The following is a 24,423-nucleotide window of genomic DNA, read 5'->3' as shown; positions in this document are numbered from 1 at the left end:
CCATAGTTTTTTTTGAGACAGGGTCTCACTCTCTTGCCCAAGCTAGAGTGCACGGTGGTGCAATCTGGGCTCATTGCAGCCTCGACCTCCTGGGCTCAGGCAACCCTCCCACCTTCGCCTCCTGAGTAATTGGGGCTACAGGAGCATGCCACTATGCCTGCCTAATTTTTTTGTATTTGTAGAGACAGGGTTTCTCCATGTTGCCCAGGCTTGTCTCAGACAAGGTTTCACCATGGTTGCCCAGAGCCCTCACAGAAAATTCATATCACCTGAGGAGCCTTTGAAATCATTCAGGTTCTCTTTTACTGGGGTGGGGTGGGGTGGGGTTTGGGCAGTGGCGGGTTTTTTTTTCTTTGAGACGGAATCTCTGTCCCCCAGGCTGGAGTGAGGTGGTGCGATCTCAGATCACTGCAAGTTCCACCCACTGTGTTCACGCCATTCTCCTCCCTCAGCCTCCCGAGTAGCTGGGACTACAGGCACCCACCACCACGCCCAGCTAATTTTTTTGTATTTTCAGTAGAGATGGTGTTTCACCATGTTAGCCAGGATGGTCTCCATCTCCTGACTTCGTGATCCGGCCACCTCAGCCTCCCAAAGTGCTGGAATTACAGGCGTGAGCCACCAAGCCCGGCCGGCAGTGGTGGTTTAAAAAGCATCCCAGTAAGGACACTTATATGCAGCAAGGATTTCTCCTGCTGCTTATCATGCTGTCTGTCTCACTGAGATAGACAGTAGAGAAGGAGGAGAAATTTACGTAGAACCACAATGGTTGGTAGCTTTGATGGGGTTAAAAAAAATAGATTCTAAAATAGTAAAACATAAAATGAATAGCAGATCTTGGCAACAGAGAGGAAAACCAGCGACATTTGTCAAAGATAGAAAACTTTTTGGAGGGGAGGCATTTAAATATTAACTGAAAGCATACCAATCTCTACAGCTTAAGTTTTTGGGAGGAAGGGGAGACACAGACTACATTCAGTCAAGCCAGATCTTTTTGCCCTTGTCTTGCATCATCCATGTCTATATCCCTGTATAATAATCATGAAAGTAAGCCAGAAGTAAAAAAAAAAAAAAAAAAAAAAAAAAGACATATGTATTCATTTAAGAAAGGAATTTTTTGGAGACAGGTTCTCGCTGTGTTGTCCAGGCTGGTCTTGAACTCTTGGGCTCAAGTGAGCCTCCTACCTCAGCCAAGTAGTTGGGATTACTGTTGCATGCCATCAAACATGCCTCAAAAAAGGAATCTTTATTTATTTATTTATTGTTATTTTTTTAGATTATTCTGTTTTTTTTTTTTAATTATACTTTAAGTTTTAGGGTACATGTGCACAATGTGCAGGTTAGTTACATATGTATACATGTGCCATGCTGGTGTGCTGCACGCATTAACTCGTCATTTAGCATTAGGTATATCTCCTAATGCTATCCCTCCGCCCTGCCCTCACCCCACAATAGTCCCCAGAGTGTGATGTTCCCCTTCCTGTGTCCATGTGTTCTCATTGTTCAATTCCCATCTATGAGTGAGAACATGCGGTGTTTGGTTTTTTGTCCTTGCGATAGTTTACTGAGAATGATGATTTCCAATTTCATCCATGTCCCTACAAAGGACGTGAACTCATCATTTTTTATGGCTGCATAGTATTCCATGGTGTATATGTGCCACATTTTCTTAATCCAGTCTATCATTGTTGGACATTTGGGTTGGTTCCAAGTCTTTGCTATTGTGAATAGTGCTGCAATAAACATACGTGTGCATGTGTCTTTATAGCAGCATGATTTATAGTCCTTTGGGTATATAACCAGTAATGGGATGGCTGAGTCAAAAAAGGAATCTTTGTAAATATTGTCACTTTATACCTGTAAAGGGGAAAATCTAAAAAAATGCTTTGAGCTATCCTGGTGATCACATGCAATAGACATTTTCCTCTCCTGCTCACCTTCATCATCATGCTTATCTCATCCTTTCCAAAAAAGAGTAGACTGTTATTATTAGATACTTTGATGTTTGTACCATGTTATGCTGCTTTCATGTAAACAGAGCCAGCAATTTCTTGAACATCAGATAAGAAAGATGGTGTCCAAGAAAATCTTGGAACTGCTGTTTTCTTTTTTCCAGAAGTTTATTCTTAGAGCCGGGTGCGGTAGCTCATGCCTGTAATCCCAGCACTTTGGGAGGCTGAGGCGGGTGGATCCCTCGAGATCAGGAATTTGAGACCAGCCTGACCAACATGGCAAAACACCGTATCTACTAAAATACAAAAATTAGCCAGTGTGGTGGTGCATGCCTATAATCCCAGCTACTCAGGGGGCTGAGGCACAAAGATTGCTTGAACCTTGGAGGCAGAGGTTGCGGTGGGTGGCAGCAAGACTCTGTGCCAAAAAAAAAAAAAAAAGAGAAAAAAAGTTTATTCTTAAATGTGCAACAGGCTCCAAGATCCAAGACATTTCATCCTTTGCTTCCTAGAGTGGAAGCAGAAGATTTTATAGTAGGAAATACAGATATTTAAATAGGAATAGGATCAAGGGTCATCATTGCCTCGGACACAGTGGTTTGTTTTTTGGTTTTTGTTCTTGTTTTCCAGATTTCTCCCTTCTAAGTACTAACCAGGCCCAATCCTGCTTAGCTTCTGAGATCAGACGAGCAATTGGGTGCATTCAGGATAGATGGCCATAGACTTTTGCCAGATTTCTTAATTCCACCTATCTAGGGAACCCTTCCCTGTGGCCTTTGCTTTTAGCTCCTCAAGTTTTTTTCTGCTCCTCTTTTTGTTTCTGCTTGAAATCCTTGTCTTCCTCATACATCTCCTTGGCCTGTTTCTTGTCAGGGGCTTCTTGCTGTAAGTGCCTGTCAGGAAGCTGGACGTGGTGCCTGCCATCCCTTCCTTAGACCCAGCACAGGAAACTGGAACTGCAGTTTACTGTTTTGATTCCTTAGTTAAAAGACAAAGCTTTCAACCAGAGTTCTACTTTGTTTTTTGTTTTTTTGTTTTATTTATTTATTTATTTTTTTTTTTGAGATAGTCTCACTCTGTTGCCCAGGCTGGAGTGCAATGGTGCAGTCTCAGCTTACTGCAGCCTCTGCCTCTCTGGTTCAAGCAATTCTCGTGCTTCAGCCTCCCAAGTAGCTGGGAGTATAGGTCGTGCACCGCCATGCCTGGCTAATTTTTGTATTTTTAGTAAAGATGGGGTTTCACCGTGTTGCCCAGGCTGGTCTCGAACTCCTGGCCTCAAGTGATATGCCCACTTCAGCCTCCCAAAATACAGGCGTGAGCCACCGCACCTGGCTGCTACTTCTTTAAAGAAATATTTAACTGACAACCTAGGAATTTGGAATGTGTTGGTAAAATGTGACGTTTGCTATAGCTTGCCAGAAAGGTTGTATCAAGTAGTATAGAGTTTGGGCTGTTCTCAGATAAAGAAGATAATTTTTTGTTTTTTTGGTTTTTTTCTCCACATGGAGAGGTTTCAGGTACAGTCCAGGGTTAGTATTGTGGCTTGACTATCAGCTTCTAACATCATATTCACATTCTAGCCAAGGGGAAGGTTTATTTCTGCCCTTGAAGGACACAACCAGGAAGTTGTATTATTTCTGTTTCTGCCCCATTGCAGTACTTAGCTACAAAAGAAGCTGGGAAATTTAACCAGGTGGCCATGTGAAGAAGTGGAGAGTAGACACTGTTCTTTGCTTTGCCACATTAACAAATGGTTGTGGTTGGCCCTTCTAGGATATGGCTTTAAGCTACACTGTGATCATCTCTTATTTCCTTTTTTTGCTAATGCCTGGAATTTCAGTTTAGAGTAAGTTCATTTGATTTGCAAGAAATAAAATTGTACTTTCATTAGTTTGGAAGTCTTAAATGAGTAAGTTTCGATTCTTTCATGATAATTAATTTTGTTAAGTTGAGAAAAAAGGTAAGCATGAAAACATGGCATATCTGATAGGGGTATACCTTGAGATTGGGCTAGAGATTCTAAAAATAGTTGATTAACCTTTTTTTTTCCTTCCAAGGCTGCTTAAAACTATATTGGTTTTACTTAGGACCACCATTGTAGTTGCTGACATTGAATGATGGAGTATATAATTTGAGCCACCAAAATAAATGAAGCCAGTGTCTCTTAGCAGAGAATCACTTAATCTCTTAGCAGAGAAGCAGAGAATTACTTAAAATAATTTTGTAAAGTTATTTTGTGTCCAGCAGTATTGGAATGGTCATTTGATAATTATTTGTTCTGTAAACTTTGATTTTATCACTGATGGAGCATTTCTTTTGGCTTTCCTAAAGTTATTTTAGCACCTGCCGCCTATAGCTTGTTTGCTTTCTGTTTTTTCTAGTCCTGCGCTTGTGGGATGAACTTCTCTGTTGTATAAGTCTCATCCATATTGAGAAACAGAGGAGTCTCAAAGCCCCTCCTTGTGTCTGGTCTTGGTATCTCACCCCTCTCTTGTCTTGACTTTACTGGTTATCTTCAAGTGGAAACAAGTAGAGAAAAATCTTGTCAGCTAGGCATGTATGTGTATATCACCAGGTCTTGTCTTAAATTTACACCTAAAGATTCCCCCATGGTATATAACTGAGGACATTCTTAGGACACTGAGGAGTTTAGATAGAGCAGGGTTGGCAAATTGTGGGCTTACCTTTTTTTATAAATAAAGTTTTATTGGAACACAGCATACCCATTTCTTCCCATATTATCTAAGACCACTTTATAAGGGCAGAATTGAGTAGTTGAAACAGTATGTTTACTATCTTGCCCTTTAAGAAAAGGTTTGCCAATTTTATATCTAGAGTTTGCTCATGTAACATTGAAATAATGGAAATCAAAAGGCACTTGGAGAATCTATTATCAAAACATGAGGCCGGACATGGTGGCTCACTCCTGTAATTCCAGCACTTTGGGAGTCTGAGGTGGGTGGATCACTTGAGGTCAGGAGTTCAAGACCAGCCTGACCAACATGGCAAAACCCTGTCTCTACTAGAAATACAAAAATTAGCCAGCTGTGGTAGTGTGCCCCTCTAGTCCCAGCTACTCAGGAACCTGAGGTGGGAGCATCACTTGAACCCTGGAGGCGGAGGTTACAGTGAGCCAAGATCACACCACTGCACTCCAGCCTGTGTGACAGAGTAGAACCCTGTCTCAAACCCTAAAAAATATCATGAGGCTATGGAAAAAACATTCATTTAGGAAGCCAGTAGTAAACGACTGAGGAAATAGTCGTTAAATATAACACTGCACGTTCATCAAATAATAAGATCTTAATGCATAACCCTATTGTTGCGTGGTAAATGAAATATTAGATACCATTCTTTCCTCCTATAGGCCCAGTTTTACATAGAAATTGTAACTTTGTGTTGTCATCCCACTGATAATATTAAGGCCAGGCACAAAGTTTTTCAACTTTTGAAGTTTATTTTCTCACTCGAAACCTTTTATGTAAACTCCTTTGAATACCCGCATAAAGGAAAGAAAGTTAGTGCTGATAAACTAGTGGGCAGCAGGTTCATGGTGGTTCAGGGTCGGTCAGCAAACCAGTGCCAACACTGAAGATGATGCCAAACAAGATTGATTGCAATCAGTTCTAGCCAGGATCATGGTTTAGATATTTTCTAGCCAGAATTAATTAATTTATTATTTTTTTCTTTTTTTGAGACAGAGTCTCGCTCTGTTGCCAGGCTGGAGTGCAGTGGTGCAATCTCGGCTCACTGCAACCTCTACTTCCCAGGTTCAAGCAATTCTCCTGCCTCAGCCTACCAAGTAGCTGGGATTACAGGCGTGTGCCACCATGCCCAGCTAATTTTTGTATAATTAATTAATTTCTTATACAGTATCATTATTTAATGATTTGTGGGGTTTTGTGTGTGTGTGTTTTAGGAGACAGAATCTCACTATATTGCCCAGGTTGGTCTTGAACTGGTGAGCTCAAGCGATCCTCTTATCTGCCTCAGTCTTCTGAGTAGCTGGTACTACAGATGTGAGCCATTACACCTGTCTTAATGTTTTGTGTTCTTACATGTTAACCCCCATGTAATATGGCAGTGTGCCATTATATAAATAATTTTTAATAATATTTAAGTTGGTATTGGTTGAACTATTAACATAGGTAAGTCCTTTCTACAAACTCTCTGTCTCTCTGTCTAAAAGCTGGGTGTGGTGGTGCATACCTGTAGTCCCAGCTACTCAGGAGGTTGAGGCGGGAGAATCATTTGAGCCAAGGAGGTTGAGGCTGCAGTGAGCTATAATGGTACCACTGCACTCCAGCCTGGGTGACAGAGTGAGACCCTGTCTCAAAAAAAAGAAAGGAAGGAGTTAAGTTGAAAATTGAGAAACTGTGATACCAGCTCTAAATGGGACAACATAGTAAATTGATAGAATTTTTGTCTTAGTTTAGAAGGCCAGATTATGTTGATATGCTTAAGTTGGGATAAATTGCAGTTTTAGAGCGTTTTTGTTTAGACCTCAGGATATGATTCTTATCTATAATTGATATTTGCTCAGTTTTCTTCCCTCAAGACATCTGATCAATTGTTTTTTTCTAACTAAATTTCTTTTTTAGAGTTGTTAACTTTAATTTGAGTAGCTCCAGTTGCTTTATTGAGTACTTGGAATGCTAAGTTTAATAACACATGTTACTGCATTCAGTAAGTTCACAGCAACCTGAAACAGGGCTAGATTTCTCTGATAAGTTTTCCCCAGAACTGTCCAATAAATGAACATTTATGAACTGTCTGCTATATTCCAGACATTGCTAGATGCTTGTTTAAGAGATGAATAAGATATGCCTAGCCTTTGGAAGCTTCCAAACTGGTGGTAAGGAGAGTGGGGAGAGGTAAATTCATAAAATATGCATAATGTGTAGTGGGAACCCAGGTCTGCCCTGAGGGGCCAGGAGTGTGTGTGGGCAAAAAGTGAGCCAGTAGTATTCTAGGTAGGGGGAGCACCTGTCTCTTTTGTGCTTCACTGCCAGCATCTGACGTCAATGACATGCCAGAATCACTCAGTAGTAATACTGGAGTGATTCTTTGTTACTCTCTGACTCAAACATTTTTCTCGATTTTTATTTATAATTTTATATATAATGTATAATTTGGTTTTAAAATTGTTATTTTAATTTTTATTTTTTAATAAGTAGAGACAGGGTCTTGCTGTGTTGCCCAGGCTGGTTTTGAACTCCTGAGCTCAAGCAATCCTCCTGCCTCTGCCTCCCAAAGTGCTGGGATTACAGGCATGAGCCACCGCACCCGGCTATAATTTGTTTTAAACATCTATGTTCAGGCAGTATGGTAGGCACTTTCACTCTGTGTTTTCTCTGATACAGTTTATTCTACTGCATTTTCTTGCAAACTAATTACTCTTATTTCCAGTTAAAACAAATGATAGGCTGGGCGTGGTGGCTCATGCCTATAATTTTAGCACTTTGGGAGGCAGAGGTGGGAAGATCACTTGAGCCCAGGCATTCAAGACCAGCCTGGGAAACATACGGAGACTTAAACATTGTTGTTTTTTGTTTTTTAATTAGCTGGGCGTGGTGGCATGGACTAGTAGTCCCAACTACTTAGGAGGCTGAGGTAGAAGGATCACTTGAGCCCAAGTGGTTGAGGCTACATTAAGCCATGGTCGCACCACTGCACTCCAGCCTAGGTAACAGAGTGAGACCCGGTCACACTCAAAAAATACATCCTAGATATTGACCACTTCATCATTCTTACTTAGCAATAATCATTTCCTGTTTCCTCCTGTCTTAGTCCATTTTCACACTGCTATAAATTCACTACCCGAGACTGGGTAATTTGTAAAGGAAAGAGGTTTAATTGACTCACAGTACTGCATAGCTGGGGAGGCCTCAGGAAACTTACAAGCATGGAAGGCAAAGAAGAAGCAAGTACCTGCTTCACAAGGCCCTAGGAAAGAGAAAGTGAGCAGAAAGAGCCCCTTATAAACTGTCAGCTTTCGTGAGAACTCACTCATTATCACGAGAAGAGCATGGGGGAACTGCCCCCATGATACGGTCACTTGGTGGGTTACACATGGGGATTACAATTCAAGATGAGATTTGGGTAGGGACATACAGCCAAACCATATCACATCCTGACCATGCTTTATGATATAGCTAAGAAAGTCTACCTGCTCTTTTCCCATGCTAAACTCTAATGATCTTTCCTGATTCCTCTTGCCAAAAGCTAATCCAGTGTGGACTTGAGCCTGTAGCCTTAGCTACTTGGGAGGCAGAGGTGGGAGGATCGTTTGAGGCCAGGAATTAGAATCTGCACTGAGTTATGATCTTGCCCCTGCACTCCAGCCTGGACAACACAGCAAACTCTATCTCTGATGAGAATGCTGAGAACACATTCTATTCTATACTGAATTTGTGTTCCCAGGCAAAAGAATTAAAAAAAAAATACAATTTTAAGAAAACAAAGCGGGGGGCAGGAGATACAGTGTCTTACGCCTATAATCCCAGTACTTTGGGAGGTGGAGGCGGGTGGATTACCAGAGATCAGGAGTTTGAGACCAGCCTGTCCAACATGGTGAAACCCCATCTCTACTAAAAATACAAAAAAAAAAAAAATGAGACAGGCGTGGTGGTATACACGTGTAATCCCAGCTAGTCGGGAGGCTGAGGCGGGAGAATCACTTGAACCTGGGAGGCAGAGGTTGCAGTGAGCCGAGATTGCACCACTGTAGTCTAGCCAGGGCAACAGAGCATGACCCTATCTCAAAAAAAAAAAAAAAAGGAACGCTCAAAGCTCTTTTAAGAATTTCTTACTTAGAGGCCTCAGAAATAACACCACATGTCTACAACCATCTGATCCTCGATAAACCTGGCAAAAAACAAGCAGTAGGGAAAGGATTTCCTGTTTAATAAATGGTGCTGGGAAAACTGGCTAGCTATATGCAGAAAACTGAAACTGGACTCCTTCCTTACACCTTATACAAAAATTAACTCAGATGGATTAAAGACTTAAATGTAAAACCTAAAACCATAAAAACCCTAGAAGAAAACCTAGGCAATACCATTCAGGACATAGGCATGGGCAAGGACTTCATCTCTAAAACACCAAAAGCAATTGCAACAAAAGCCAAAATTGACAAATGGGATCTAATTAAAGAGCTTCAGCACAGCAAAAGAAACCATCATCAGAGTGAACAGGCAACCTACAGAATGGGAGAAAATTTTTGCAATCTATCCATCTGACAAAGGTCTAATATCCAGAATCTACAAGGAACTTAAATTTATAAGAAAAAAACAACCCCTTCAAAAAGTGGGCAAAGGATATGAACAGACACTTCTCAAAAGAAGACATTTATGCGGCCAAAAAACATTTTAAAAAGCTCATCGTCATTGGTCATTAGAGAGATGCAAATCAAAACTACAATGAGATACCATCTCCTGCCAGTTAGAATGGTAGTCATTAAAAAGTCAGGAAACAACAGATGCTGGTGAGGTTGTGGAGAAATAGGAACGCTTTTACACTGTTGGTAGGAGTGTAAATTAGTTCAACCATTGTGGAAGACAGTGTGGCATTTCCTCAAGGATCTAGAACCAGAAATACCATTTGACCCAGCAATCCCATTACTGGATATATACCCAAAGAATTATATATCATTCTCTTATAAAGACACATGCACACGTATGTTTATTGCAGCACTATTTACAATAGTGAAGACTTGGACCAACCCAAATGCCCATCAGTGATAGACTGGATAAAGAAAATGTGGCACGTACATACCATGGAATACTATGCAGCCATAAAAAAGAATGAGTTCATGTTGTTTGCAGGGACATGGGTGAAACTGGAAACCATCATCCTCAGCAAACTAACACAGGAACAGGAAACCAAACACTGCATGTTTTCACTCATTAGTGGGAGTTGAACAATGAGATCACATGGACACAGGGAGGGGAACATCACACACCAGGGCCTGCCGGGGATTGGGGGGCAAGGGGAGGGAGAGCATTAGGACAAATACCTAATGCATGTGGGGCTTAAAACCTAGATGACGGGTTGATGGGTGCAACAAACCACCATGGCACATGTATACCTATGTAACAAGCCTGAACATTTTGCACATGTATCCCAGAACTAAAAATAAAATTTCTTATTTTCTTGGCTGGGCACAGTGGCTCATGCCTGTAACCCCAGCAGTTTAGGAGGCCGAGGCAGGTGGATTACTTGAGGTCAGGAGTTCGAGACCAGACTGGCAACATGGCGAAACCCCGTCTCTACTGAAAATACAAAAAATTAGCTGGGCATGGTGGCGCATGCCTGTAGTCCCAGCTACTAGGAAAGCTGAGACAGAATTTCTTGAACCCACGAGGTGGAGGTTGCAGTGAGCTGAGATCGTGCCACTGCACTCCCGCCTGGCAACAACAGAGCAAAAAAAAAAAAAAAAAAAGAATTCCTTATTTATATTCTTATAGACTATATTATCTTAAATGTGGTTATTCCAGAGATTGATAGTGGTGATGTTTGCACAACAATATGGATTTACTTAATGCCACAGAACTCTGTACACTTAAACATGCTTAAAATAATTTTATATTATGTACATTTTACCACAGTAATAAATATGGAAACAAATAATATGGAGGGGCCAGATACAGTGGCTATCTCCTGTAATCCCAGCACTTTGGAAGGCCAAAGCAGGAGGATCACTTGAGGTCAAGAGTTAAAAACCAGTCTGGGTAACATAGTGAGACCCTCCTCTCTACAAAAAATACAAAAATTAGCTAGGTATGGTGGCATGCACCTATAGTCCCAGCTACTCGGGAGACTGAGGTGGGAGGATTGTTTGAGCCCAGGAGGTCGAGGTTGCAGTAGGCCAGGATTGCACTATTGCACTCCAGCCTGGGTGACAGAGTGAGACCCACCATCTCATAAAGAAGAAAAAAAAAAGGGGGGTGGAAACTGGAGAGGCAGTTTCTTTCCCTTCAAACTATCAAAGCAAGGAAAAAAGTAGTTCTTATGTCTTTTTTGCCAAGAACTCTCAGTTCTTAGTCATCTATTGTGTTTTACAGTCTACTCTACCTGATACTAATATAGCCAGTCCAGTTTTCTTATGAGTATTTGCAGGGTGTGTAATTTTCTGTCCTTTCACTTTTAACCTGTTTTGATTTTTGAGGCAGAGTCTCACTTTCTCACCCAGGCTGGGATGCAGTGGCATGATCTTGGCTCACTGAAACCTTCACTTCCCGGGTTCATGCGATTCTTGTGCCTCAGCCTTCCAAGTAGCTGGGATTACAGGCGCGTACTACCATGCCTGGCTGGTTTTTGTATTTGCAGTAGAGACGGAGTTTCACCATGTTGACCATGCTGGTCTCGAACTCTCGACCTCAGGTGATCCACCCCGCCCTCGGCTTCCTAAAATGCTGGGATTACAGGTGTGAGCCACCACGCCTGGCTCTTCATGTGGATTTCATATACTATCTGGTATCATTTTTTTCAGCCGGAAGGGCTTTCTTTAGGATTTCTTTTTTCTTTTTCTAAGGTTCCCATCAGATGGGTAATGTGCTGAAGTCATAACAAGGTTTGAAGGAGGCATGTCACACACATGAGCATGAAAACCCAATCATCATGCTTACGAACTACAGAAGGATTTTTTTTTTTTTTTTTTTTTTTTTGGTCTGAGACTGTCTTATATTTTTATTTTTGAAGGATAGTCTTGTTAGATGTATTAGTTTTTTATTGCTGAATTAAAAATTACCGCAATTGTAGCCCTCAAAACACCCCCAGACAGGTGCAGTGGTTTGTGCCTATAGTCTCATCTACACAGGAGGCTAAGACAGGAGAATCACTTTAGCCCAGGAGTTTGAGGCAACTGCAGTGTGCTGTGATCATGCCTGTAAATAGCCTGCACTCCAGCCTGGGAAATAAGCAAGACACTGTTTCTTAAAAAAAAAGTAAAAATTTAAATAAATAAATGGAGTTTTTAATTATTTAAAAAACACCACCAAATATTATCTCACAAGTTTCTGTGAGAAGTCTGAATATGGCTTATCTGGACTTTTTGCTCAGGGTCTCACAATGCCTACAATGAAGGAGGTTGGTCAGGGTTGTGGTTTCATCTGAGGCCTGGGAGTTCTCTTCCAGGCTTACATAGTTGTGGGCAGTATTAATTTTCTTGGAGCTGTAGAGTTTAGAGTAGCCTTCCTCTTAAAGGCCAGTGGAAAAAATCTCTTTGATCTCAGGGAAGACTAAAGCCCCCTTTTAAGGGGCTCGCCTAATTAAGTCAAGACTACTCACAAAACTTGGTGAAGTCAAAGTCAAACTGATTAGGGAGTTTAATTAACATCTGTAAAATCCCTTCACCTTTGCCATGTAATGTAACCTAATTATGGAAGTGACATCCATTGCATTCATAGACCTCACTCACATTCTAGGGGAGGTGTGTATGCCAAGGGGTGGCAATTTTAGGCACCATCTTGGAATTCAGCCTACCACACTAGATAGGGAATTCTTTGTTGATTTTCTTTTTTTCTTTGAGCACTCTGAATATGCTGCTGCTTCCTTGTCTCCACTGTTTCTGGTGAGAAGTCAGCTGTTAATCTTATTATGGGTCCCCTGTAGTGATGAGTAGATTTCTCTTGCCACTGTATTCAAGATTTTGCTTTTCTTTGGCTTTAAACAGTTTTACTGTGATATTTGTTGGGTGGGAATCTCTTTGTGTTTATCCTACTTAGAGTTCATTGAGCTTCTTGGATGTATAGATTAAGGGTTTAGTCAAATTTTTTAAGTTTTCAGCCATTATTTATTGTTTCTTTCTCTCATCATGGGACTCCCATTACATGTGTGTTGATAGGCTTGTTGGTATCCTACAGGTCCCTGATGCTCTGTTCATTCTTATTTTTTTCGTTCTTTCTGCTTTTCAGAATGGACAATTTCTTGATGTGTCTTCAAGTTTGCTGATGCTTTTGTCTGCCAGTTTGAATCCACGTTGATCCCCTTCAGTTAATTTTTCATTTCAGCTATTATATTTTTCAGCTGTAGAGGTCCAATTCAGTGTTTTTTAAATAATCTTTTTGTTGAGATTCTCTGTTCCTTGAATCATTGTCATCATGCTGTCTTTCAGTTCTTTAAGCATGTTTTCCTTTAATTTGAACATATTGATAGCTGCTTGGAAATCCTGGACAGCTGAACAGCTGAACCACCCCAGAGACGGTTTCTGACTTTTTATCTTCCTGTCTGTGGCTCACACTTTCCAGTTTCTTTGCATGTCTCATAATTTTTTGTTAAACTGAACATTTTAGATAATACGTTGTAGAGACTCTGAGTTAGATTGCCTCCTGCCCCTCCCCAAAGGGGAGGTGGTTGTTGCTATTTATTTTTTTTAGGGACTTGCCCACATTAAGTCTGCAGTATGAGGTGGTGATAGCATGGATCAAATTTTTTTTTTTTAAGCCAGGTTTTCTAAGGGTCACCCTGACTCAGTTTGTCAGCTTATCTCAGTGGTCAGAAATGACTGGTCAAAGGTTATGCGTAGCTACTTGAGCCAGTGAGGGTTCAGCCTTTTTCTTTTTTTAAGAGACAGGATCTTGCTCTGTTGGCCAGGTTGGTCTTGAACTCCTGGCCTCAAGCAGTCCTCCCACCTTGGCCTCCCAAAGTACTAGGATTACAGACGTGAGCCACTGCACCTGACCAGCTTCTGCTTTTTGCCAATGCAGATTGGGAAACAAAGTCAAAGTTCAGGCAGTTTACAAGTTTGCCCCAGCTTTTACTTCGTGCCGTCTTCTCATGTCCATGGCTCTCCCTTGTCTGTGAAAGGTCTCATTCAGCCATGGATGTTTAGATAACTAGGGTTCTCTCCAGCTGAGCATGCATACAGCTTTGTGTAAGCACACATACTTTTTTTTTTTTTGAGACAGAGTCTTGGTCTATCCCTCAGGCTCAAGTGCAGTGGCGTGCGATCGCGGCTCACTGTAACCTCCACCTCCCAGGTTCAAGCGATTCTCTTGTCTCAGACTCCCAAGTAGCTGGGATTACCGGCATGTACCACTATGCCCAGCTAATTGTTTGTATTTTTAGTAGAGACAGGGTTTCACCATGTTGGCCAGGCTGGTCTCGAACTCCTGACCTTGTGATCCGCCCGCCTCAGCCTCCCAAAGTGCTAGGATTATAGGCGTGAGCCACTGCGCCCGACATCACACAGATTTTCGGACCTCCGCAGATACCTGGAAGTTAATCAAGCCCCCACCATGGCTGTGTAATTCTTCTGGTAAGTCTGCTGGTTTGTTGCTTGCCCCCAGTATTGCAACCTTGGGTTGCTGCAATATTAGCCTTCCCCACTGTTTGCTGCCAGTGTTGCTGTTGGTTTCAACAATAGTCCTGCATTTGGGACTTCTATATTCTACTCCTGACCAGTGGCCCCCCTCCAGCAGTGATGGTGTTGGTTTTCACAGCTTGCCACATCCTGGTAGAACTACCATTGATAGAGCTGGTGGAGCATGGTAACAATAGCCCTAGGTTAAAACACACAGACTTCTGGCTGGGCATGGTGGCTCGTGCCTGTAATCCCAACACTTTGGGAGGCCAAGGCGGGTGGATCAGCTGAGGTCAGGATTTTGAGACCAGCCTTGCTAACATGGTGAAACTCCATGTCTACTAAAAATACAAAAATTAGCCAGGCATGGTGGTGGGTGCCCGTAATCCCAGCTACTTGGGAAGCTGAGGCAGGAGAATTGCTTGAACCCATGAGGCGGAGGTTGCAGTGAGCCAAGGTCGCACCACTGCACTCCAGCCTGGGCAACAAGAGCAAGACTCCTTCTCAAAAACAAAAACAAACCCACACACAGACTTCTCTCTTCTTAACTGAGTTGAGTAGTTTTTCTTGAATGATTACTTTTCAATTTGTTATACACCTGTGCCCACTTTCCTGAGTTCTGATATGGTGGTTTGACATGTTTGTCTAGTTTTTTCATTGAATTTTGGAGAGAGGCTCTGTTGAGCTTCTCACTCTACTATTCCAGCAGTTCCCCCTTTACCTTTTTATTTTATACCTTTCTTTTAGGTTCTCATATTTTTAAGAGAAATGGTCTTATTCATATTACGTTTTTCTTTACATTCTTATGCTTTTACTCTTAATTTATAGGTGCTCAGAAACACTTTTTATGCAGTGTTTAAATGTTTTTAGAAGCCTCTTAATCAAATATTTCCAGACCCCTTGAACATAGTAGTTGTTGAGATATTCATTAAATGCTCATTTAGTAGAGTTTTAAAGGTTTATTTAATATCTGCTTTGGGTCAGGTACTATAACCATAGTGTGACTTTAGAGCATGGACTTTGAAGTTGAATGTGTGCAAGAATCCTCTCTCTGTTAATGGACATGTGACCTTGAACAAGTTACTTAATTCTTCTCTTTTGAATGTCTTCAGCCATAAAATAAAACTTCAGAGGAGTAAATGTGACTTAAGGCATAATATTTGCCCTACATTAAGTATTCAGTAAGTGATAACTTGTGAGAATGTGTGAGAAGAATGTATAATAATAGTTTCTACTTAATTATTAAGGTAACTGACAGTATTTTCTTTCTTTTTTTTTTTTAAGAGACAGGGTCTTGCTATATTGCCCAGGCTTGTCTTGAACTCTTGGCCTCAAGCAGTCCTCCTGAGTAGCTGGGATTACAAACATGAGCCACTGCACCTGGCTCATTTTAAAGATGGTAAAACTCAGAGAAGGAAAGTAATTTGGCATGATCATACTGTTAATGAGTTCCAGAAAGAGGACTTGAACCCGGGTCTGCTTGACTAATTCATTTTTCCCTGCTACTTCCAGAAATCAGAAAAGGCGTCAAGGGCTGGGCACAGTGGCTCACGCCTGTAATCCCAACACTTTGGGAGGCTGAGGCGGGTGGATCACCTGAGGTCAGGAGTTCGAGAACAGCCTGGCCAGTGTGGCAAAACCCCGCCTCTACTAAAAATACAAAAAAATTAGCTGGGTGTGGGGGCACATGCATGTAATTCCAGCTACTCGGGAGGCTGACAGGAAAATCGCTTGAACCCAGGAGGTGGAGGTTTCAGTGAACCGAGATTGCACATGGCACTCCAGCCTGGGTGACCATGTGAGACTCTGTCTCCAAAAAAAAAAAAAAAGAAAAGGTGTCACAAGTTTGTGGTTAGCTCCTATCATTGGTACAAAGCAAATATTGAATTATACTTACATATGTTTGTTTGCATTTTCCCCCCACCCCATGCAACATGTCAAGAACTTCCACTACAAAAGTGATATACCAATTATTTGAACCTTGTGTGTTTCTCTAAGATACAGCCTTAGTGAATAAAACCTGGAATTTCTTAGATGAGCGGAAAAATAAGAGGCTTTAAACTCTTCATCCACAAATATGAGCATCAAAACTTGGACACTTTTTTTAAAAATTTTCTTTTTTAAGGGGGTTGAGGTGGAGGTTTCACTGTGTTGCCTAGGCTGGCCTCAAATTCTGGGCTCAAAGGATCCGCCTACCTCAGGCTCCCTAGTAGCTGGGCCTATAGGCACATGCCACCTCACCTGGCTCTCATGAACATTTTTGATACATAGTGGTGTAAGTAGCTATAAAAAGTATACTTAGAAAAATTTTGTTAGCTTTAAAGCCTCTGAGCCTAAAACATTGTATATATATGTTTTTATCACAGTGTACTCCAAAAATTATGTACTCTCTTACAGAAACCTCCCCAGTGGTATTCCATCTCTTTAATTCTCTTTCCTGACCTATGTTTGTCTGTTCTGTGACACCTACTCTGCTTGGGTATCATCTTATAATTCTTAACTGGGTCATAAAATCAGCTGATACAGGGACAATGTTCATGTACTTAGTTCATGGTAGATTCTTTTTGGAGGAGAGGGGTATCCATTATAGTTGATTCCTTTTTTTTTTTTTTTTTTTTTTTGAGGCAGGATCTCACTCTGTTGCCCAGGCTGGAGTGCAGTGGTGCCATCTCAGCTTACTTCAGCCTTGACCTCCTGGGCTCAGGTGATCTCCCACTTCAGCCTCCCGAGTAGCTGAGACTACAGGCACGTGCCACCATGCCTGGCTAATTTTGTATTTTTAGTAAAGATAGGGTTTTGCTATGTTGCCAAGGCTGATCTCAAACTTCTGAGTTCAAGTGATCAGCCCACCTCAGCCTTCCAAGGTGCTGGGATTACAGACACGAGCCACTACACCCAGCCCATCATGGTAGATTCTTTTTTTTTTTTTTGAAACAGAGTCTCACTCTTGTCCCCCAGGCTGGAGTGCAGTGCCGCGATCTCGGCTCACTGCAATCTCCGCCTCCCTGGTTCACGTGATTCTCCTGCCTCAGCCTCCTGAGTAGCTGGATTGCAGGCGCTTACCACCATGCCTGGCTAATTTTTGTATTTTTAGTAGAGATGGGGCTTCACCATGTTAGCCAGGCTGGTCTCGAGCTCTTGACCTCAGGTGATCGATCCGTCTGCTTCGGCCTCCCAAAGTGCTGGGATTACAGGTGTGAGCCACCACACCTGGCCTCATGGTAGATTCTTAATGCCTTTTATGCTGTATACTTACTAGCATTCTAAGTAACATCATTTTAATGGCTAATGAGCTGCCATAATCAATATTTATAGATGTCATGGTTTAAAATCTTACCATGCTTCCAAGTAAGATTTGAGGGCTAGAGATAAAGGATCTGGAATGATTTCCTTTTCTTACAAACTCTGCAACTCAGAGTAGAGGGGAAGGTATTGGAAGGTGGAGAGAAAGGTGGCCAAAGTACTTAGAAATCAATTTTAAATTGTAAGGAAAAGAACCAGAATATTCTGCTCTCCAGCTCCACCTCAAACACTTATTATACCTAACAGTTAAAGAAGATACAGTAGCCAGAAAATATTTTAAATTGTGCTAAGCTGATTGTGTATTGAAACTTTTGATGGCAAGTTGCAGCTCCTCTTAGCCATGGTTTATTTAGGGGATTCTTAGCCAAAGAGTTTCTTTCCATTTCTAATAAAAAGATTTTTATGTTAAGTGATTTGAGTACTGTCAGGCTGTTAGAACAATAAACATTCTTTGTGGAGCTTTATGAAAGGAGTAAAGTATTGTAATGGCATTACTGTCCATCTGCAAATTTAAAGCATATGCATGTGTATAGTGTTTAATGTCATGATGTCTAGTTGCTGTTATTATAGCTAATCACTCTGACTAGAAGAGTTTATTAATATATGTATCACTCATGTGTTAGAGAATTTAGACTTATTAAACATTCATTTTCATGTTTTTTATAGTTTTCCAAGTAATACTTCAAGCTTTGAAGAAACAGCTTAGTTTTGTTCTTTTATAATATAGGTTGCAAACTGTTATATATGTATAGATATAGATATATAGATATAGATATATAGATATATAGATAGATATATAGATATATATAGATATATATATATAGATATAGATAGATATAGATAGATAGATATAGATATATATATAGATAGATATAGATAGATATATATAGATATATATATAGATAGATATATATAGATAGATAGATAGATAGATATAGATATAGATATGTATAAAGAGAGAGAGGTAGAGAGAGAGAGAGAGAGAGAGACAGGGTCTTGCTATGTTGGCCAGGTTGGTATTGAACTCCTGGCTTCAAGCAATCATCCTGCTTCAGCCTCCCAAAGTGCTGGGATTACAGGCATGAGCCATTGTGCCCAGCCAAAACTGTTTCATATGACTATTCTTAGAGGTTTATTAAGTTATTTATTGTAGAGAGCAACTCAGTCTTAAATTACAGTTTTTATTTAGAATCTTACCTTTCTTTAGCATAGAAAAACTTAGCTGATTTTATCAGATTTCTAAATTATGAAGGAATACTTTCCTTGCTGAATAATCAAGAATTAATTGACTTTTCTGTATTACTGAGGAACTTCAACTACTCAGAATATAATCAGAAGCTAATTAAGGAAGTAGAAAAGAAGTAAAGAGCGAAGAGTTAAATAAATAACAAGTCTATATACTTTTTTTTTTTTTGAGGTAGAGTCTCACTCTGTCGCCCAGGCTGGAGTGCAGTGCGTGGTATCAGCTCACTGCAACCTCCGCTTTCCGGGTTCAAGCGATTCTTGTGCCTCAGCCTCCCAAGTAGCTGGGACTACAGGCATGCACCACCATGCCCGGCTAATTTTTGTATTTTTAGTAGAGACGAGGTTTTACCATATTGGGCAGGCTAGTTGTGATCTCCTGACCTCAAGTGATTCACCCACCTCGGCATCCCAACATGCTGGGATTACAGGTGTGAGCCACCGCGCCTGGCCCAAGTCTGTGTACTTTTGAGTTACCAAGTTTTTAAAGATGAAATACTATCCTCTCATGATCTGCATCTTGTTTAGCATAACTCTACCAAAGTCAGATTATTGCTTCAGTTGATTATTGCTATGTAAAAACCCTAAAAGTTGGTGACCGAAAACAGTTACAATTAAACATTCACTTCATTACAGTTCTACAGTTTGGTCAGGTCTTGAAGTCATGGCTTGTCTCTATTCCACTTGATATCTGTGGGGCCACTTGACTGGGACTGGAGGATTTATTTTTGAGATAACTCAGTCATATGGCCGGCTGCCAGCTGGGATCTCAGATGGGGATGTAGATCAGGTCCTCAGTTCTCCTTCATGGGGAGAGCTAGACTTCTCACAGAATAACGGTGACAGGATCGCAAGAGAGAATGTCTTTATGAACAAATGTTCCAAGAGGACAGGCCCCAATTCACAAATGTTTGATCAAAGGCAGTCATATGGCCAAACCAATGTGAGAGAGGATACAGAAAGATATTTAAATATTGAGTGTCATGATTTGTTGTAGGCTACCAAAGTAGCTACTACTACTGCAGTGTTCCTTCTCATTCTATAGCAAAGTAGCCTTTCTGGAGGAAAGCTTGAAGACTTAACATTTATAGTCTTTGGCCTAGTAATTTCACCTTTAGGGTTTATTCTAAGGAAAATATTTAAACTCCCTGGATCTGTATCAAGGCTTCATCTAGTTTTCATCCATTGCATTTTGCCCAGAGTTAGATAGCTGGTTAATGCAGGAATTCAGACTAAAGCCAGATTTTCTAGTTCCAGAACTGTGTGCTTCATCATTGTACTATACAGCCTCTCACCCAGAGATGTCTATATATAATCATGTTAATGATATGAGAAACTGATAATATATTTAATAAAAATAAGAGTTGTATATGTAAAAATCTAAAAGGCTATATACTGAAATGGTGTATCTACAAGTCAGTATGTATGTTTTTTAATTGTAAGGATATCTTTTATAAGTCCACTATGCAAACTCAGTATATTCACATGTATATGTTTTGTTTTGTTTTGTTTTGTTTTTTTGAGACAGAGTCTCACTCTGTTGCCCAGGCTAGAGTGCAGTGGTGCAATTTTGGCTCACCGCAACCTCCGCCTCTTGGGTTCAAGCGATTCTCCTGCCTCAGCCTCCGAGTAGCTGGAACTACAGACATATGCCTCCACGCCTGGCTAATTTTTATACTTTTGGTAGAAATGGGTTTTGCCATGTTGGCCAGGCTGGTCTGGAACTCCTGACCTCAGGTGATCCACCCGCCTCGGCCTCCCAAAGTGCTGGGATTACAGACGTGAGCCACCGCACCCAGCTGTCACATGTATATGTTTTATATGTATATTTTTTATATATATGTTTTTTATGTTTTAATTTTGCCCTGATTACTCAAATACTGGTCTCCATCCTTTCATTCAAACATCAAAGAGCTGTGTGATAAATTGCGGCTGTAAATGGTACATGTAATGAATCTTGGAAGAGTATTCCACTCTCCCCTCCCCACCCGCTCTTTACACTGTAAATATAACCCTTGAGGAGGATGTCTTGAGGTCCCTGTAGTCCATAGCTGCCTGATGCATCATATGTAGAAGCTTAGAAAATACAAGTACTTACTGAATATAGAGCTTCTTAACCAATATTCTTTAACTGGCTTCCACATCATAGTTTTACTTATAATGACTTTACACTCCATTCTCACAGTATTATTCCAAATCACTACCCTTAAAGAGGTAAAATATTATCACCCATATCTGTCCCAGCTAAGCTAAACCAGAATTACTTGGTGATTGTACAAATTCCCAAGTTCCTACCCTCTTTCACATTTGTTAAGTCTAGGGCAGCAGTTATTCGCTCTGTTGGCGAGGCTGGAGTGCACTGGAACAACCTTGGCTCACTGCAACCTCTGCCTCCTGGGCTCAAGTGATTCTCCTGCCTCAGCCTCCCGAGTAGCTGGGATTACAGGCGTGTGCCACCATGCCCAGCTAATTTTTGTATTTTTAGTAGAGACGGGGTTTCACCATGTTGGCCAGGCTGGTCTCGAACTCCTAGGGCAGCAGTTCTTGACCCTGGATGCACTTGAGAATCATTTGAAAATACTGATGTTCAGATTCCACCCTAGATCAGTTGCATGAGATTCTCTAGTTGGTGTCACTTGAGTGTGTTTCTTAGGATTGGACAAGTTGGGAAGATACCAGAAAATAGTTTTGCATTTTAAAGATTGTCCAAAAAAGGTGTTATACTATTAATAGAAAGTTTTATTTCAGCATAAGCCTGTAGGATTATGTAAATCTTCATGAATTGTTATGAATGAATTTTCCTTTAAAATAGAATTATTACTGCACAGTTTCATTAGAGATTACTCATTGAAAACCTTGTGTGAGCTCTCCAATGAGTCTTGTTGCTAATTCACAAATGAAGAATATGGACAACGTAGGAAAAGTATCTGGAATTCCTTGGTTTATGCATTTAAGCTAGTCTAGATAATTTATTCTCTACTGTTTGGGAAATTATACCATAATGGATACTTCTTTTAAAATAATGAGGAATTGTATCACTGGAAGGCATGTCCTTATTTTTTAAAGAAAGAAACTAAATACATTGGCTTAGTGACAATCTACATTTCAAAGGTTCTCTGGACTAAAAGCTTATTCTTCATTTAAATGACTTCTTCTCAGCCTTATTAAGAGTTCATCTAGGTTATAAACCATATCTCCAGTTATTCATGCTGTTCCAGATTGGGTAAAACAGGTATCAAAAGTACTGAAGGGCGAAGCAATAGCTTAAGCACTTCTCAGTTTATCTTTTATCTCTAGATGTAGATATTTGGAGAAATGCAGCTGTTTAATGAGAACTGTAGTGGGGCATCCATTTACATCTCTTAGGGTTGGTTGAATAGAGTATGGCCTATTGAATATACTTTTGATGTTGTTGCCAGTCTCTTTTCAAATGTACACGTGACACTATCTGAAGAAATACTAGAAACACCTAGTAAACATTTTTCTAATATCTATTGTTAAGCTATATTCAGGTGATCACATTTTGAGGCTTGGTTTTCTGCTTGGCTATCAGTGATAATCAGGTAACATATAGGGTATCTGTGAGCTGCTGACTTTAATAGGTCAGCCCGTGTAAGTGTATAAGACCTACCTTTTTGGAGACCAATAATGTGGTAGTTTCCTGTGCTTAGACTTGAAGGGAACACTTGTTTTAGACCTCTATACCATGGTTTCAGAAATCTTTTCCTTAGTATATAATATCCATTTGCATTCCTGATGTTCTTACCCTGTGTGATTAGTAATACTTTTTGTGGAAAATGGCTGGTTTCTCTTTTATAAAAATAGTAGTTTAAGAGTATCTGGCATACACATATCTGTTTTAACATTTTATTGCTTTGCAGTTTTGTTCCTAGTATATTAGAACAAATAGACAGCAACAAAATAACATTGAACAATTCTCTTCAGGTTTTTAGTCTTGTTCTTTTCTAGTTCTTTGAATGTCTCAGGATCTTGTAATTATTTCATCACTTTTTCATAAGCCAAGCAAAATATATTCTCATCTTGCAAATGAAAAGCAAGATACCCAGCAGCTTGAGCATTACCCCGAATTTCTCCAGAAGAGTACAAATATCCAAGTAGACTATAAACCCTTGTTTAATTCTGTTTATTAAATCAACAAATTGAGAACATTCTGTACTTAACACATCGGTGTATTCATACTGTATTTGGCAGGGAGTGGGGCTTTCCTTCAATAAAGCAATCTCTCTCCTAATGGTTAAAGTTAGATAAATAACTTCACCTAAAAATGTGAATTCTCTAGGAAGCAGAGTTTATTTTGTAGTCTGATAGTTTTGTAAGTTCGAATTAGCTAGGCAAATTCTAAATGGCAATAAATTTTATTATGAAAGGCTGGTTCAAGAAAAAGGTATTAAAAGGTGGGGAAAAGTTAACTATTGGAGGAATCTGACCTCTCCTTACCAAGTGACCCAGTAATGGGACAAACTGTCATTATGTGCCTTCTGATGGAAAGCATCAACATTCCTGCCATTTAGGAACATTACTGCCAACAATGCAAAACAAAGCTGGTCATGAGGAAACAGACAAACCCAAATGTAGAGTTGCTCTGAACTCTTTATTGTCAGTGTCTTGAATGACAACAAGACAGGGGGTGACTCTTCTAGATTAAAGGTGACTAAAGAAATGACCAGAGGGCTGCGTGCAGTGGCTCTCGCCAGTAATCTCAGCACTTTGGGAGGTTGAGGCGGGTGGATCACGAGGTCAGGAGTTCAAGACCAGCCTGGCCAACATGGTGAAACCCTGTCTCTACTAAAGATACAAAAAATTAGCTGGGCGTGGTGGCACGTGCCTGTAATCCCAGCTACTCGGAAGGCTGAGGCAGGAGGTGGAGGTTGCAGTGAGCAGATATCGCGCCATTGCACTCCAGCCTGAGCGACAAGGGAGACTCTGTCTCAAAAAAAAAAAAAAAAAAAAACCCACCAGAGGTGGGAGGATCCCTCCAGCCCGAGTGCCTGTAGTGCGCTAGAATCTTGCCTCTGTACTCCACCCTTGGCAACACAGGGAGACCCTCTTTTTTTTTCCTGTCTTCTTTGATAATGTTGGTAATCTATTTTATAGTTTTCCAAAGAAATGTTACTAAGTAGTGGTAACAAATTAACTAGCATTTGGCAAATAACAATTAACAAAGGCATATTTTGAGTGTGGAATAAGATAGTTTTATAGACTCAGTGGATTCCACGAAACCAACTTAACTTTTTTGAGATGCAGACAATTACAGTTCTCTGCTCTTTTAATGTTAGTTTGGGCCCTGACATAGCTTTAAGTGACTGTTAATATTGGGTTTCTTATATAGAACCCTTGAGAGCTATCCAGATTATTTGAGCCTCTGTCTTTGCTTCAGATTTATAATGAAATGTGATTTGCAGAACTTTTGAACTCCATGAACAAAATTGAAGTCTAAAGTAGTCCAGGGTTACTCAAACTCATCTTCTTCAGCATTTACTAGTATATACCTATACAAATAGATGAAGGCTGTGGCTTGCTTTTTGGTTCTTGCCCCATGCTGTACTTTACTTTTGCTTGTCTCCCATCTTACCTGTCTGTGATCACTGTGCCCGTATCAGC

General features: G+C 40.5%; 1 protein-coding gene and 1 non-coding gene across 3 annotated transcripts in view; one reads left to right on the top strand and one right to left on the bottom strand.

Moving 5' to 3' along the window:
* The window catches only part of SNX3 (sorting nexin 3), a 50,652-nt gene that overhangs the window by 7,312 nt on the left and 18,917 nt on the right, over positions 1-24,423 (top strand). The gene's annotated exons all lie outside the window — the stretch shown is intronic.
* On the bottom strand, positions 11,493-11,596 carry LOC129039789 (small nucleolar RNA U13). Its single transcript, XR_008503488.2, has one exon. It is a non-coding gene; the product is annotated as a small nucleolar RNA U13 (small nucleolar RNA).

The sequence above is a fragment of the Pongo pygmaeus genome, chromosome 5 (assembly GCF_028885625.2).
Source record: "Pongo pygmaeus isolate AG05252 chromosome 5, NHGRI_mPonPyg2-v2.0_pri, whole genome shotgun sequence".
NCBI lineage: Eukaryota > Metazoa > Chordata > Mammalia > Primates > Hominidae > Pongo > Pongo pygmaeus.
Note: the sequence above shows the minus strand (reverse complement) of the source record. Positions and strands in the feature narration are given on the sequence as shown.